Source organism: Symphalangus syndactylus, chromosome 9, assembly GCF_028878055.3.
Source record: "Symphalangus syndactylus isolate Jambi chromosome 9, NHGRI_mSymSyn1-v2.1_pri, whole genome shotgun sequence".
Classification (NCBI taxonomy): domain Eukaryota; kingdom Metazoa; phylum Chordata; class Mammalia; order Primates; family Hylobatidae; genus Symphalangus; species Symphalangus syndactylus.
In genome coordinates this window covers 77,021,405-77,039,231 of record NC_072431.2, presented here as the reverse complement: position 1 = coordinate 77,039,231, position 17,827 = coordinate 77,021,405, and the positions used below count along the sequence as shown (strand labels likewise).

The window sequence follows — 17,827 nt, the reverse complement described above, 5'->3', positions numbered from 1 at the left end:
TAAATCTGGGATTTCCAGCCACAGGAACAGTGAGAAAATGTATTTCTGTGGTTTAAGCAACCTCTCTTGTATATAGGAATGATAATTAACAAAGTCATATAATTGTTATATGTTCTTTTAAAGGTGTATCTCATACTACCTTTTAAATAATGATTTGTTTGTTGTTAATCCCATATTATCATACCAAGATGTAAATAAGAGTTTAACAATTCTAGTAAGCACGGTGATTGTATTCATAGTAATCGAATGACTTCATAATAATCACTGCGAGGACAAAGCCACTATTTACATATTTTAGTAATGTGAATCACTGAATAGACACAGAAATGTTCTCTCTTGCAAGGGGGTTCATCTTGAAGACCTCTTCATAAGTAGGAATTATTTGCTGCCCAGGCTAGAACTTCCACCATGAAGATACTTCAAAGCCTCTTACCGTGGGGGGCTCCAGATGCTGCAGATGTAAAGCACAAGACAGCCCAGTCCACGGGCCGCCCCTGATCCCGTCTCCTAAATCAGCCTTATACCTCGAGCTTTGTAATCCAAATCACCAAGGTCAGTGGGGCCTCTAGAACTTTCTACTCCTTAGATCCTGGGCTAGACTTTATTTTGTAGGCCAGGAAGACTGTTCTTTATTTTCACTACTGATTTTCTTTTTCTGTTCATAATTTTATTTTTACCCCTGAAATGAAAATTTAGAAAGCAATGAGCCAGAGTCAAGGTTTAAGTTATGACATTTAAGACTGTAAGGCTCTTATTTGTAATATTTTCTCCAAAAGAATGTCTAGCAGTCCTTAATGATGCTAATAGCAACAACATTTCTGACATTATTTTTGAATAATATTCCCAGAGTTTTATTTTTCTTTTATGTAGATTTTGTGAAATATTTTCCTTTCCCACTTTTGCTATTTCATCTGATGTATGGGCTAGTTTATTTCTGGTATTACTTATTTTTGTTTTTCTATAACCTTGTTCCAAAAAGAAGCTTCACAATACTCTTTTATTATCTTAAAAGTAATAAATAAATATTAAATTTCTGATCCATCCTCTTTAACAAAAATAAGGTCCAAATTTGGTATTTTGACAAAAACCATACTTTATGCTGAAGCTTTAGAATGTTAACTTTTATTTTCACCTTTTCTATTTCATCTGCTTTAAATAACAAATTATGTGTTGTATCACATGTATGATCTGTCTGCTGTTACTTCTTTAATAAACAGAGAAAAAAAACACCTTGGAAATCAGTCTAAGGAGAAATGGAGGTGATGTCCTCTAAGGGTAGTTCAGAAGATTGTGTCTATTGGATTTGAAAGTGCAAGTATGTTCTTTGTTCATGATAAGAGTTTATTAAAATCCTCAATGCTACCATTCTTACTCATCAAAGTGTACCTGAGGCTGAGGCTGACATCAGTATGACAGACATGTTGATTTAAAACAATCAGAAATTGCCTTAGGAACCTGAATATGTGAAGCCAGTGCTATGTTTGAATTCTTTTCTTTAGGGAGATTTGGTTATAAACCATACACAGCCCAAAATTTGAAAGTTTTGCAAATAGTTTCAAAACAAGGATAGGTAGATGCCCCAATTATTTAATGACTTTCACTCTACCATTTCACAGTAGAGATAGCCTCAAACATTTGCTTTTCCTCTACAGGAAGAATTTGCACTGGGACTGGAGTCTAAAAGTCATTGTATGTTTGTATGAATGTGTGTGTGTGTGTGTGTGTGTGTGTGTGTTATAGGTTGACTTAAACTCATTATGAGTCCTTTCAAAAGGAGTACTAATTTTATTACTAATTTTCTAATATTATATAATTTTATTTTAATAACAGTCAAAAAATAATAAAGTACGGTAAGGCGTGGTGGCTCATACTTGTAATCCCAGCAGCTTGGGAGGCTGAAGTGGAAGAATTGCTTGAGTCCAGGAGTTCAAAACCAGCCCGGGCAACATAATGAGACACTATCTCTACAAAAATCAGTTAGGCATAGTGGTGCATGCCTGTAGTCCCCAGATATTTGGGAGGCTGAGGTGGGGCAATCTCCTAAGCCAAGGAGGTGGAGGCTGCAGAGCTATGATTACACCACTGCACTCTAGCCTGGGTGACAGACGGAGACTCTGTCTCAAGAAGAAGAAGAAGAGGAAGAAGAAGAAGAGGAAGAAGAAGAAGAAGAGGAGTAAGAAGAAGAATAAAAGATGAAGCAGAAGCAGAAGCGGAAGCAGAAGAGGAAGAGGAAGAGGAAGAAGAAAGAAAAGAAGAAGAAGAAGAGGAAGAAGAAGAAGAAAAAATAATAATTATGGCATATTGTTAAGACAGTTCATGGGGACACATACTATTTTTAATAAGATACACAACATAACAGCCCAGTGGATGCTGTTCCATTAGTGATTTTCATTATTTACATGTTTAAACAAAGAAAACACAACAAAAGTTCTTGCAACTGGAACATGAGAGATATAATGATTTGTTTATAGGTGTTGCTATAGCCAGGCCTGTGGAAGTAATTAGGAGTGAAATAATTTTTAAATCATAGGGTTATCTAGGTCAGTTATTGCTATGACAACTTGCTGTTAAAATATCAAAACCTACTTAAAGATTCTAACTTGGTTCCTTTCAATCTCTGATTGTATCAAATGCCATTCTTTCCAATATAGATTTAAAGCAGCTGATTACAAAGCATCAATTTAAAATGCTACAGCTTTTTAAGACACTATATCTAATTCATTGCAAATAAACCTTCATCTGTCCTAGCATTCAATGTATCCTCCTCTATTCCTGTATCCTAATCCTGTCTATTATAAAAAGCAATATTAATTGAGATATATTACCTATTAATAATTACAATATAAAATAGAAATGGTCATGTGTTTAAATTGAATAGGTCAGTATATATTGTTATTATATGTACTTTTTAAAAATAATTATGTGTGTATATGCACACATGTGTGTATTTATATTATTTTCTTGTATAAAAATGGTATAGAATAAAGTGTATGCCCTAGATTTCAGTGCTAAGATTGATGTCCATTTGTATTTCTTAGTATCTGGGCTTTAGCTCTTTAGTTTCTTAGTCTTTGAGATGGGTGTAACTGCAGCTGCCTTACATTTTTCTCTGAGCTTGAGAGGTTATTATTGAGAATGTGTTTTCAAAGTTTAAATTTTAATTCAAATGCAGATAACATAATAAAATATCAGAATATTACTAAGTCAATACCATAAATGAGACTGGTGAGGTTGAAAAGCACTCGGCAGATTATACAGCTAGTTCATAATTTAACCAGCTTTTCTCCCTTCCTTGACAGTATATGTTTGTAGGAAGCATAGCAATATGACTTATGTTTATGATTCAAACAATATGTGCTATAAAGGTTTAGAATAGATAACATTGGCCATTTTTAAAGGCTAAATGGAGGTTTTTAAAACCCATTCTTTCAATGTTAAGATTATTTTCATATGAAAAACATTTACTGATTTTGTGTATAAAATGGTATATTTATATTTGGATTCAGTGAAAATTTCTGAATGCTGCAATAACTGAATTTTATAATACTATTACATACAGATAGAGAAAAAGACAAAGATGGATGCATATAAACACTACTGGGAGTTGTAGGACTCCAGCAGAGTTAAGAAATCTTGATAATGCTTCATGTAGAATCTAACCCTTAAGTAGCCAGTAATGTTATTGCAGCTTATCCAAAATTAATCAGCAAAATCCCAGCTGATGCCTGCTGATTCCTTTATAAATATTACCCAGTAATATGGTTCTTTGAATATAAAGAAATGAAATAAATGCACTTTTAAACTTCTTGAAAATGTGGCAATTCTAGATAATTTGAACAAAGAATGCACTGGCTTCCACTGATGTATATTCAAGAAGGAACTTACTTTTCTGAACTAACTAAAATGGCATTTTGTTTCCGTTATTCTGTTGCTCACAGCCTCAATCCTATGGTTAGATGTTGACAGGAGATTTGAACTAGAAGTTTCCTTATTCCTCTTCATATCTCTTTATACTGTGCCATGCTACCACTTAAGTATGGATTTAACTAAACTTAATCAAAAGAGAAAAAATCAATAGTTTTTATGTCACAAACCTTTCCCTTTGGAAAGCTCAAGTCATTAATCAGTGGAGGGACAGTAAAGGGCACTTATTAAAGCATAGGCTTTGAAGTAAGACAGGATCAGAAGCTCATCTTAATGTCCACACTTTCTATCTATGCTGAATCACAAAAGTTTATAGTCTATCAGCCACCATTTTTTATCTCCTCTGGAATGAGCCTTGTATGTTAATGTTACAATGAGCATGTTAAGGACTAAAGTATATAAGCAAATGAATTAACATAAGTTCTGGTGTATAGTAAGAACTCACTAAATGGCAGCTACCATTATTTTTATTGCTTTCAACATATTTTAAATTACCAGTGATATAGGTAAAACTATATATTACATTATTAATTACGAGCTGCATTCCAATAATTAATTAAACATAGTCAAGAATCTTCTATTCATTCAAGTGACATATCATTTGAATGAGTACAACAAAACATTTTTAGGCAAAGTTAGATACGGAGTAAAGAAGGCTAGCAGAATAAGCATTCTGGATTAGCAGAATAAGGACATTCAAAAATCTCCTTCTTCCAAAAGAGCTATGAAAACGCTGGTAAAAATTGACAAAATAAAAATTTCAAACTCTCAAAATTAACTAAAGGCTTGCATCAATCTCCCAAAAGTATATTCAAGAAAAATGGCAGGATCTTGGTAAGAAAAGTGAGGGTTATAGCATTATAAACTTGGCGTATTCCTGTCCGTCTTTCCTTAATTGTGTGGTAGACTTGAAAACCAGTAGCCTCCCCGTCATGACACCCAAGAGAACCAGCCAGCTAACAAACTCTGTAGGGGTTGAATGGGTTTGGAGTCCTTGAGAGACAATTCTCAGATAATTTTCAGCATTTCATCTGGTTGTGAGATGCCTAGAACCACCTGTCACAGGGATTGGTTTTATTTGACCTGATCAACGTAAATGGATTTATCTTGGGTTTTTGCTTAAAACAAAACAAAAACCAAACAAACCAACAAACAAAAAACACGAGTCAACTGCAGTTTCCTCAGGTGACAATGACAACTGGGGTAGACCAGAAGTTTGTGAGTAGAATTAAAAGGAAAAGTAGAGGAGATAATTCAAAGACCATAGGAGATTTTGAAAATCTCCAAAATACTCCTGAGGCTCTAGAAAGCCTCACAAATATACAGGGCTGTGTGGATGACAAGGAAAGATCAGAGAAGGGTCTACATTCTCACAGCTTACTGACCTTGCGGCCTAGCACCAACAGAAAATGATTCATTCGAGTTTTAAATGCCTGCAAAATCACTGGAGACGTGCCCAAAACACACATGCAGCCATTTGGCAAAGACTGAGGGACATAGGTTGTAGGTATTTAGAAAATCTCTGTCCCAATAATCTAGCTAAGCAGAGATTGCAGTGGCGATATGTAACAAAGAATACAGAATTTACAGATGTCATTCAGGTACTAAACAACAAGAACATCAGCACAACAACAGCAATAGCAAAGTGCGGCAACAACATACATCTGAAACGAGGGAGTAAATAACAAACATCAGGAAAGAGGGAACAATCTGACTTCCAAAACTGCCATATTTTGTTATTTTTAAAGTCCAGTTTTCAACATATAAACAACAAAATTATTGGACTTTCACGTAATCAGAGAAGTTTGGCCAATGACTGTTCTTAAGGAAGCCCAGACATTGCTTACTAAACACAGGCTGTTATTCATCTATTACAATAAAGATGTTGAAAACTAAAGAAAACCATGTCTAAAAACTGAAGAAAAGTATGAAAATTAAATCTCACCCAATAGAGTATGAATAATAATTTGTAAATTATACAAATTACCAAAGAGCATTTTTTAATTGAAAAGTACAATGCATGAAATTTTTAAAAAATTATCCACAGGAGATAAATAGCAGATTTAAGTTGGCAGAATAAATAATCAACAAACTTGCAGATAGTTTTGAGATTATCTAGTCTGAAAAAGAGAAAGAGATAAAGAAATATTAGCAGAGCCAGTCACACATGGAGAACCATCAAGCATATTAAGTTACACAAAATGGGAATCCTGGAGGAGTAAAGAGAAAGGTTCAGAGAGAAAACGGAAAGAAGTAATGACCAAATTATTCAAAATTGATAAAAATCAGTAATCTACTCATCTCAGAAATTCAACATATTCCAAATAGGACAAACTCAGAGATTTGTGCTTAGAAATATCATAATCCAAATCTTTGAAGCCAAAGATAAAGATACAATCTTTAAGCAGAAAGAGAAACAACAACTAGTCATACACAAGAAATAGTCAATAAGACTAACTGCTGAATTGTCATCAATAACTATGCAGTGCAGAAGTTAGTGGGAAAATATACTCAAACTGCTGAAATTGAAGATCCTCAACAAAGAATTTTATGAACTACAAAACTATCTTTCAGAAATGAAGATTAGTTAAGCCATTCTCAGATAAACATTAACTGAAATAAATAATTGCTAGCAGATGTGCCTTACAAAAAATACTGGGGTCCTTCAGTTTTAAATGAAAGAACATGAGACAGTAATTCAAATTCAGTCAGAAAAATAGAGATCACTGGTGTGTGTAACTACATAGCTAAATGTAAGAGACAGTGTAAGTGTGTATTTATTTGTAATGCTTTCCTAAACTTACCTAATTTTAAAATAGTTGTATAATGCAATAATAATGATGTATTGGTGACTTTACAATACATAAAGGAGGGAGAAGAAAAAGAATTATATAGAACAATGTCCTGTATACCTTTAAAATTAAGTATTATTATTATTTTTTACTTTCAAACTGATTTATTTTTCCCAAGATATCTATTTATTTATTTACCTATAAACACAAGAACAACAAACCAAACACTGCACGTTTTCACTCATAAGTGGGAGTTGAACAATGAGAACACATGGATGCAGGGAGAGGAACATCACATACCGGGGCCTGTTGGTGGGTGGAGGGGTGGTGAGGGATAGCATTAGGAGAAATACTTAATGTAGATGATGGGTTGATGGGTGCAGAAAACCACCATGGCACATGTGTACCTATGTACAAAGCTGCATGTTCTGCACATGTACCCCAGAACTTAAAGTATAATAATAATAAAAGTTATTAAGTTTTATATATATTTGCATTTTCATATGCCTTTGAAGATTGTTATTAATCTAAATTTGACTGGTTTAGCTTAGTATATCAGTTGTAATCCCCAAGAAAACCACTAAGAAATTGAGTAAAAGTTTGTAGAGAAAGAAATAAAATGAGAATTAAAATAGCACAAAGAAAATATCTATTAAACACAGAAGAAGGAAATAGTAGAGGGATAAAAAAAGACAAAAGATGTATCAAAAATAAGTAGTAAAATGGTAGCTATAAGTCCACTAGTATCAGCAAGTGTACCAAAAACCCACAACAAGAGAACAGTTAATATTCTCTACTATTTCTATAGTTAGAAAAGAAATGGAAAATAATATGTGTTGGTGAGGATGTGGAGATGTTAGAACCTGCATACATTACTGGGGGTAATATTAAATAGTACCTCCACTGCAGAAAACAATTTAAATATTCCTCAAAAGTTAAACAGAATTACACGTGATCCTGCAATTACACACATAATTATACCCAAAAGAACAAAAATGTGTTCAAACATAAACTTTGTACATGAATGTTCATAGCAACAATATTCACAATAACTGAAAAGAGAAAACAACTTAATATCTGTCACCTCATGTATGGATAAGCAAAATGTGGCATATCCATAAATTGAAATATTATCCAGTCAAAAAAAGAAATGATGTACTGATAAGTGAAACAGCATGGATGAGCCTTAAATCATTAAGCCAAGAGAATAAGCCAGGTACTCACCACCTCAAGAAAAATGCCACATAAGATGTTATTTATACAAAAAAATTCAGAACAGGCAAATCTAGAGAGACAGAAAACAAATTAGTGGTGTCCAAGGGGTAGCAGAAGGAGAAATGAGTGACTACTTCATGGGTTTGGAGTTTGTTTTTTGGTGCTGAAAATGTTCTAGAACTAAAGAGCTGTAATAATTTAACAACATTGTGAATACACTAAATGCCACTGAAATATACACTTCAAGTGTTTAAAATGGTAAGCTTTATTACATACACATATAATACTACATATATATACATATGTCAATAAATTAAAAACTCTAACCAAAAGGCAGAGATTCTCAGAATAAATTAAACATGATACAACTATATACTGTCTAAAGGAAATGTACATTAAAAAGATACAATGTGTTGAAATCAAAAGAATGAGACAAAATACAGCATGCAAACAATAATCTAAGAAGTTGCTACACTAATATCAGACAAAATAAACTTAAAAAACTTTTACTAGCAAGGAAATGAAGATTTCATAATGATAAAAAGTGTCTATCAAGGAGACATAAAAATATAAATATATATGCACCTAACAAGAGAGACTTAAAATACATAAAACAAAAATTAAAGGAAAAGTAGACAAGAAAATATTAATAGTTGGGGATGACAATAGCTAAACTTCAGTAATGTATATAGAAAAACTAGGCAAAATGTTAACAAGGAAACAGAAAATTTAAACAATAAATCACAATATGCCAACTTGACCTAAGAGATGTTTAGAAAATTCTTGTTCTAGAACAGCAGAACGCACATTTTTTACAAACACATATGAAACATTCTCTGATTAGACCAATACGTTAGGCCATGTAACATGTTTTCATGAATTGGAGAAGATTGAAATCATATAAAGTATGTATTCCCAGTACAGGACAATGAGATAGAAATATTAATAAATGTTAAAATTTGAAAAACTAACAAATATGTATGAATTAACAAATACACTTCTAAATCACCATTGAGTCAAATAAAAAATTACAAGGAAATACTGAAAATATTTTTATATGATTAAAATAAAAAACATAACACATAAAAATATATGAGATGCAACAAAAGGAGTGCTTAGAGTAATATTTATAGTAGCTAGTGCATTGAGACAAAACAAGGAAATGAAAGCGATATAGATAAGAAGGTAAAATGAAACTGTCTGTTTTCATAGATCACAATTGTTGTTGAAGAAAATCACAATGAATCAATAAATAAGTTTCTGAAACCAATAATTATAGCAAGGATGCAAAATACAAGGCTGATACACAAATGTCATTGCTTTCACATATAATCACAGTGAACAATTGGAATTTTGAATAAAACTCAATAGCATTTACACTAGCACCAAATTAGTAAATGATTGATATAAATTCTGAAAAACTATATACATGACCAAGTTGAAGAAAATTACAAAATTCTGATGAAAAATCAAAGAATATCTAAGTAAATGGAAAGATATTGCATGATCATGAATTAGAAGGTAAAATGTTAAGATGTCGATTATTGTCAACTTTATAAAATCAATGCAATCTTAAAATTCCAGCAAGTTATTTTATAGATATTGACAAATTAATTATAAAGTCTATATGGAATGTCCATATAGTCTATATGGAATGTCAAATGTCCTAAATTAACCAACACAATGCTGAAGAAGTACAAAGCTGGCTTTCTACCTTGTGTTAAGACCTGCTGTAAAGCTACAGTATTGAACACAATGGTGTAAAGAATAAACACGTAAATCTATAAACAAAATAGGGAGCTTGGGATTAAAGCCACACAAACCACTTATCTGTGACAAATGTTCAAAGTCAGTTAATTAACGGAAGTATAGTATTTACGACAAATAGTACTGGGATAATTGGACATCCACATGCAAAAAAATATGTAAATGAACCTAGACACAGAGCTTATGCCCATCACAAAAATTAACCGAAAATGGATCATTGAAGTAAAAATAAAATGCAAAAACATAAAACTTCTAGAGAAAACAGGAAAATATATATGAGACTTTGGGTTAGGTAATGAATTTCACATAAAACACTAAAAGCATTACTCATGGAATAAGAAATTTTAAGTTGGCCTTTATTGTGATTAAATATTTCTACAACACAATACACTGTTAAGAGAAGGTAAAGATAAGTTGCAGACTGAAAAAAGATATTTTCAAAATACGTATCTGGTAAAGGACTTGAATCTAAACTATTTAAAGAGCTTTTCAAAGTTAATAATAATAAGGCAAAGAAATTTAAAAAATAGGAACACATTCTAAGCAGACACCTCACCAAAAGAAATATACATATGTCAAAGAAACCTATGAAATGACTCTCAGCCTCATTCGTCATTAAAGTACTGCAAAATTAAACAATGAGACATCTCCAGACAGTAGAATGGCTAAAATTAAGAAAATAGTAATTTCTTGCAAATATTCAGAGTAATAGGAACTCTCATTATTTTTAGAATGCAACATGGTACATCCACTTTGGAAGCCAATTTAACAGTTTCTTACAAAGCTAAACATAAACTTACTGTGTGATCTATCAATTGTATTCCTATATACTCAATTGATATAAAAATTTGTGTTTGCACAAAAACCTGCCAGTGAACGTTTATGACAACTTTATTCTTAGTCACCAAAAACTGAAAACTAAGATGTCTTTCTAAATATGAATACATTGAACTTTAACACAATAATACAATGGAATTTTATTCAACAATAAAAATAAATGAGCTATCAAGCCATAAGGGATGAATCTTAAATGCATATTGTTAAGTCAAAAAAGCCAGTCTGCTAGCGGTTCAGGAAGAGGACAGAAGGGTTGAAGAGGTGAAGTACAGGAGACTTTTTATTATTGTGAAACTAGTCCACGTGGTACTTTAATGATAGATGCATGACAGTATGCATGTTTCAAAAACCATAGAAGTTTATAGAACAAAGAGTGAATTTTAATATATACAAACTAAAAAAAAATCATTTAGGAGGTTGGGGGATCCAGAATGGAATGCAAAATGTGACAACAATGTAATCGTTTGTAACATCCTCAATGAAAAACATGGGTAAAAAGGGTGCTGTTCTAGAAACTTTTCAAATGAGTGTAGTCTATAAGGTCAAAAGTGCATATGATCACTGCAGTCAGGTTGACAAAGTTCACCAGACTCCGTAGGAGTATAGGGTAACAATTCTAAAAACACTATATATGTACACTGATATTGAACATGTAAATAAGTAAATGGCAGATGGTGGGGGCCAGACTTCCTAAAGTTGTAGAGGGAGGTCATAGATTAGCAAGGAGATGCAGCTAGAACGATCTCTATGGCAATGAAATAGTGTTGGAGACAGCAGTATAAACTTTTCTGTAGCTTAGTATACATACACATAGCTACGTGTGGAAATATTTATGTTTAAGTGTATGGGTTAGAATACTCACATACATCTCCTTGCTCTGTTAGCAGAGACTGCTTACAAGCAACAAAGCCCTAGCAACAATGAGAACACCTCGTGCCCAGATGTTGGTATCTAAAACCATTCTCCATAAAAAGTAACCTGGGCTCCTGAAAGATATACCTGATCGTAAGACTTGTGCAGGAAATACATAAAATGAGTCTGTATCACGTTGTGGTGCAAGAAAGTACTAAAGTGATTAAAAATCTTACGGCAAGTGTTGTATGTCAGAGGCACTCAGGAGCCTACTGAAAGAGCTGTCATGACCGAGGCTGGAGCTATTTGAGCAACAAGACATATAAAGCAGTGATGAATTATAATCTATCATATGAAAGGGAAATATCCACATGTATTACTTGGAATTCTTCTGTGAAGGAGTTCTACATTTTCCCTCATTTTTATTTATCTCATTATTTACTTACATAGACTATATAAGTAAGCAATATGTGTGGATACTCCACTTTCAAGGTAGAGAATAATTTCTCACTCTTTAAGAGTGTGCTATGAGTACTGACTGAATACCCTCCGAAGAGTTTAATACAGAAAGAGGAGAAAAGGGTCAACCTTCCCCCATGGAAGCCTCACAAACACTCTTTCAATCAGGTGAAAGTGGTTAATGCCAACAGTGATGAGTCATGTGGTAGTATGCACCTTTCCTACGATGAGAGAAAAAGGCACTTTACCTCTGTGGTCTTCCCACCAAAAAGCCAACAACCCCAGTCTAATCATAAGGTAAACAGAGAAAAATTCCTATTGAGGAATATTCTACAAGATATCTGATAAATAATCTTTAAACTTGTCAAGTTCATCAAAGAAAAGTCATCTGAGAATCTGTCACATCCAAGAATTAGGGAGAGGTCACTACTAACTGTGATGCAGTATATCGAATGAGATACTGGAACCAAAAAATTAAGGTAAAATCTAAGGATTTTATCTGAATATCTGAATAAAGTATGAACTTTATTTAACAGTAATGGTTTGATTTTTTATTAATTGTATCAAATGTGCCATATTAATATAAAATGGTACTCATAGAGAAAACTGGTGTTGAGCAACATTGATGACTCCGGCCTTTCTCATATTGATGATCCACTCCTATAGTCTATGTTTCTAGGGCACATTCCCTACACAAAACTTATCTGTACTAACTTTCCAATTTTTCTGTAAGTCTGAAACTGTACTGAAATAAACACTTATTTAGGAACACAAACATATAATCCTTACTATGTAGACTCAACAGTGAGTTAGATGTATGTGAAGCCAGAATTAGGAAACGGGATGCTCTAGGGAATCATAATGTGTTTTATTGCCTGGAAACAAATTATGAGTGGTGTGATGGACATTGGAGGCACTCTCCAGTTTTCTCTTTGAGGATAAATTAATCCAACTGCTGGGAATGTGCTCTGAAGACAGACTGCAGCTGTCATCCTTTCAGGGATTGCCTCATCAGAGACTCAAGGTCTTCCTCAGATGACTCACCCGCAATGACTGAGAGGAGTTACGAAGCTCTGACCATCCTGACTTCATTCAGGAAAACTAACTGCTCACTTAAGCTCCAAACTCCTCATTGTCATTGGCCAGTGCTGCTGTCAGGACCGAATCACAGGTTAGTTTCCCTCTCTGGCTACACCTGCTCTTTTCATCCCTTCTGCAGGGAAAGATCCCAAAGACACTGTCATTCAAATTTCTTGCTTCTTAACCTCTGCCTTAGAGTGTGCTTTCCAGAATAGCCAACCTGTGGCAAGGGTTATGATTCACAGAAAGAGGAAGTTATTTTGGTTTTGGAGATGTCTACTGGGAAGGTAAGAATAATAGCCTGGAGATAGAAAGGAAATTGTGCCTGTAAAATTTGGTTCATCTTAGGTAGAAAATGAAGGGATGAGAATGAGTGAGATAAAAAGACAGTGCAAACAGCTGAATAAAAGAACTTGGTTAAAATAGGAATCTTGGAAATATGAACATTTAAAATAGAGGAAGAGAAAGAGCTCTCCCAAAAGAACAAGGATGAGCATTGGAGGGCAGCTTCAAGAGATTCTGAAAAAGCAAAGGACTAGAAAGACCAAAGCAGCTGCAAGCCATGTCTCATTCATTCATTCAATCATATTAATTACATTTAGCACTCAGTACCTCCTGAACACTTCAATGAGATATAAAATCAAATAGTACATAGAAATTATTTTAATGTATTTACAATCTTATTGGTGTCTAGTTAAGATGACTCAACAGGGGATATACTGGGGGCTACTAGGATAAGAAAAGCTAACATTTTACAATTAAACTGAGGGATTCATGGGAAGATCTCTAAATTTTTTAAGAAGCAAATTTTGAAGTAGGAGATTTCAAGATATGATTGTGAAAAGGGTCAATGGCAAGATCTCTAGGTGGACACTATCCCCATACACATATTATAATATAGAAGAGGGGAAGTGAAGAGGAGGAAGAGGAACTACGGCCTCGGAGTCAAGAAGGACTAAAGAGCTAATTTAGTGAAATTATGGGCTGGGACAGCAAAATTTCTCCTGGAGTTGCAGTTGCTCGCCTGACAATTGTTTTCTTCAGTCATTATCAGTCATATCAATTACATAATTCAGATTAGTCAAAACCACATAGGACTCATATTCTTGCCTCTGTAAAATTATTTTAGGAAATCACCTAACTAAGAGAGTGGAAGTTGAAATAAAAAGCATAACAGTTGAGGCCGATTTGACCACAGTGATTATCTGAATTTTTAAATTGATGACATTTTCAAGAAATGGCAATAGTCTCTACGGTAAAACTTTAACATTTTATTTTTCCAAAACTGCAGGCTATATTTTATAAAAGAAAATGTAATTTGTTCATCCATTTAGAATATGTCCTAATATTTTTTATCAATGTTAGGAGATATGAGATATAAATTCTGATTAATGGCTATTCATTACCTTCTACCTAATAATGAATGCAAAGTGCATTTATTTTCCAGTGCCATATTAATTTTAGTACTACTAAAATATTTTATTCTAAAATGTTAGGAATAAATTGACGAGTTCCCCATAGCATTCTAAAAGTATATGTTGTCAGTGAAAGCATAAAGCCCTTGCCAAAAAAGAAATTCCTAATAACAATTTTAACCTTTTCTTTGTTCACCGTACATGATGAACATATTATGCCTTTTCATACTGGTAGTCATCATTCTATTATAAATGTGTGATTTATTCTAAACATATAAATTAATATCTTTTAAAACTATCTGTTAATAAAATTTACTTTCACAGTCATTTCTTAAGGTATAATTCATTTTAGTGGAACATGAGATTTGGAAAATAACCTAAACTCTACATGACTGAAGATTCATTACCCTTTCCTAAAATCTCCCAAATATGGTCATTCAAATTAAGCTTAACAGTCACTAATTGCAATAATTCACTACATCCTTATCATAATAAATATTATGTTTTGGCACCTTTTGCAGCATAGAAATTTGGGTATTATATCAAATGAATTACATAATTTAGATGTCCTTTTGCGGCTTTCATATGCTAATCGTTTGGAATATGTATGGGCTTCTTGGACCACATTCATTTTGGTTGACTGTTTCTATATTTAATGATATTTACTGTTGCAAAATGAACATCGGAAGTTGATCTTCTTTTTACTGCTCTGCAATTAGCTTGATTTTGATGAGAATATTCAAAAAAATGTTTGATTTTTTTTTTAAGGAATTTCCAGGTGGTGATTTCTGAATCTTTGCCTAGAACATATGGATTACTCTCAATGTAAAATATCAGATTTTGTATTTAGTATTTTTCCATCTAATTATTGAAATTGTTCCACTATACCACTTGTAATAAGAACCCCATCTTAATTAAAACTAAACTGTGTTCCCTGGAATATTTCAGACACATCTTGGTCTGGGAGAGTTGGAAATATGGATTGAAGTGTTCAGCCTCCACTAGTGACCAAAGCTTATGGGGAAAAGTTAATACCAATGGCAAAGGGTAGGATGTAGATGAACCCATGTATTTAAAGTCAAAGAGAAGCAGAACAAGACATTTCTGAACACTGTATTAAATGTTTGAGATTCCCTTGTGGCATAATCACATTTATTTATGCCTACATCAGAGTGAGGTGTTTGAAATACAAACCAGGTGAAAATTAAAAGAACGTTGGACTCTAATTTTCACAGCCTTTGTTGCCACAAGAATTTGTTTTCAAAGACCTTATCTGCTTAGTTGACCCCTTGCCTAGAGCCTATGACAGGGCTAGTGAATGCTAAATAATTATGTGTTGAATACATTGATAACTAGTTGAATTAATTCGTTAATGAGTGATTACTTTTAGTATTTGGATAAGATGAAGGCACCTTCCAGGATCGTTCAGTCTTGTGATGTGGACCTCAGGGTACAGCAGGAGCAGTGGGGCACTAGCTCCCAGCAGCAGAGCACCAGCTCTCGCCAACATCCCAGTCAGTGCCGTCACGGGACTCGCGAAGCCTCATTGCCCCTTTCAGTGTTGGTACTAAGAAGCAGCAAACCACTAACGGAATCAGGAGAGGAAGCAAAGCGGCTGATGCAATGCAGCAGTGAAGAGAGAGTTCAAGGAATGTCTCAGAATTTTCAGAATTGGGGAATGTGGTGATAGAACTAGGGGTCTTGCGAGAGAAAGCCCAGTTTCATGTTATGATTACCCTGCTTTTAATACCAAAATGCAGTTTTAGCATTTAGAACGCATGCGGTAGTCACACTAGTTGTCTTTTGGATAGTCTATTTTCTAGTTACTCTAAACACTTGTAAGTTGAATACTGTTACTCTCCCCGTAACGTCTCTAAATGTCTCACTCTCATTCTGTCCATGGGTTATTCTTTGTCCACTTAGTCAATGTTTTACAAGTGTATCTTCCACTTCAAGTTTTCTTTAAGTTTGTCTTCAGCACTACAGATTTAACTTTTTGCTGCATAACTGATATTATAGACAGTTTTCATTTTGTTGAAATAGGAAAATAATAAATAGGTAAAACCTAATCTACACATTTTTTTAGAATTGTTATTGTTGTACTAATATTTTTTCCTTTTGATTCGGATCATTCTATGTGAATGAAAACTAAATAATAATACAATTAAATAATTTGTGGTAAGTTTTCTCCGTTTTCTTGAAAATACTGAACTGCACAGAGAGCATTTTTGTGTATTAACTAACTTCATATAATGATAATTACTTTTAATGAGAATAATGTTTCAAAATTCCAGATTACTCTATTTTCCCCCAATCTCTGACTCTGCAGTTACTACATTTTATTATTTTTAGCTTTTCCTGACCCTTTTTTTCTCACTTTCAAAATAAGCTTTATTGAGCAATCATTTTGAGTGTAATGAACACAATTTGTTGGATGTGTTTTGATGAATGTAAATAATGATATAATTACCATTCCATTCAATATCTAGAAGCTGTCCATCACCACAAATAGCACCCTCATGCTCCTTTGCAGTCAACCTATCCCTCAGCCTTCTGCTGTAAGCAGCCACAGTTCTTCATTCTCTCACTCTGTATTCACTGCTTTCTGTTCTAGTCTCACATACATGAAGTTATACACTATGTACTCTTTTCTGCCCAGCTGTAGATTTTTCATAGATGCCCTTGATGAGGATGAAGCACACTATAAGGATTTATTTTCAATGCTAAATCTCCCTTGAACTCCTGCTATGGAACCAATTGGTTGTAATGTTCTATCATTTTGTATTTCGCAGTATTCTATTTCCTAAATTTTAAGAGATGTTTTGAAAATATGTTCATGAGGAATATTGCTCTATAGTTTTCTTATTTTGCATTTTCTTCTTCTGACTTTAGGATGAGCATAATTCTTGCCTTATATATTGAGCTAGAAACTATTTCTATGTTCTTGAATCATGTATGTAGAATTGCTATTATTTTTTTCTGCTCCTATTTCTTTATAGAAGGATATTTGTGTGTCCTTCCAAATCTACCCCACAGAAGTCAGGCAGATATCACTAATATCTGCCTGTCTTCTGTGTCTCCCATATCCAAACTATCACCCTGCTGTTTGTATATTACCTCTCATCTATACATGAAGTGGTCCTCTTTGCTCCATAAACCCCATCCAAAGCACAAATTGTTCCTAGCAGGACTAACGCAAAGCATTCCATTGTGCTCCTCACACGCATTCTGAAAACACAAGAATCACTAAAAATATAATAACATCTCTTTTCTGATTATATTACACTGGTTTAAAGAAGACATTCCTTACCATGGTCTACAAGGGCCTGCATATTCTCATTCCTACCTCTGTCTTGTCTACCTCCACTCTCTCTCCACCGTCTGTACTCCTTCACTCTAGCCATTTCTCAATTCCTTAAAAGTGCCATGCTTCGTCTCACATCAGGGAAATGGGGTCATGCTTTTTCCTCTGTGTGAAATGTGTCA

General features: G+C 33.7%; 1 long non-coding RNA gene across 1 annotated transcript in view; it reads left to right on the top strand.

Moving 5' to 3' along the window:
- Nucleotides 1–348: 348 nt before the first annotated feature.
- LOC129490559 (uncharacterized) overlaps nt 349–17,827 on the top strand; it is a 61,870-nt gene continuing 44,391 nt past the window's right edge. The window contains exons 1-2 of the long non-coding RNA XR_008660287.2: nt 349–552; nt 1,218–1,315. This is a non-coding gene — a long non-coding RNA (uncharacterized lncRNA). The remainder of the gene's footprint in view (nt 553–1,217; nt 1,316–17,827) is intronic.